Source organism: Neurospora crassa, linkage group IV, assembly GCF_000182925.2.
Source record: "Neurospora crassa OR74A linkage group IV, whole genome shotgun sequence".
In the NCBI taxonomy this organism is placed as follows: Eukaryota; Fungi; Ascomycota; class Sordariomycetes; order Sordariales; family Sordariaceae; genus Neurospora; species Neurospora crassa.
In genome coordinates, this window is record NC_026504.1 from 5,229,741 (window position 1) to 5,230,483 (window position 743).

Genomic DNA, 743 nt, shown 5'->3' on the forward strand with positions numbered 1-743 from the left:
ATTACTAGTCTAGTTAAATTCTACTTAGTATAAGATAATCTAGAAGTATATATCCGTTCTTTAAATTTAAATTTCGAGGGGGGCTAAGGTATACTTCGCAATATAGGAGTTCATTCTCATATTTTAGGACCCAATTATATAATTAATTTTTTTTTATAATATTCAACTATATTTTAATCCTTTATAATAAATTAGGAAAGGATCCCTAATAATCCTAAACATACTTATTAATAAAGCTTTGGAATATAGTTAATATTAATTTAGGCGCTTTATTCGTATTAGGTCGATATATTTGATTGATAAGTGGTTAATTAAGCGTAAGTTTGATAGCTTCTTTAATCTATACCTATTAAAAGTTTAATAATAGTATAATTACCCGTTTATTAAAGTAATTAATTATTGGTACCCTACTATAATCGTATGAAAGTTGAATATTATAAGTAATAATAAACTACTAAGGTTATTTATTATTAGTATTACCGGATTTAATTATATAATTTTAATTTGAAATAATTTAAAACCTTTTACCCTTAGCTTTAGTAGATCTACTTGTATTATTATTATTAAAAATAACTTTAGCCTTATTATTAGAAAAAATATAGTTATTGGAAAATATAATAATAATATAATATTTTAAGTAAGTATCTAATTTATATTTAGTAGGAAGGAAGGGTTAAATTGATGTTTAAATTATACTAAATTGAATTTAGAAGAGGAGTAAAAGATATAGGTCGCGTTGGATT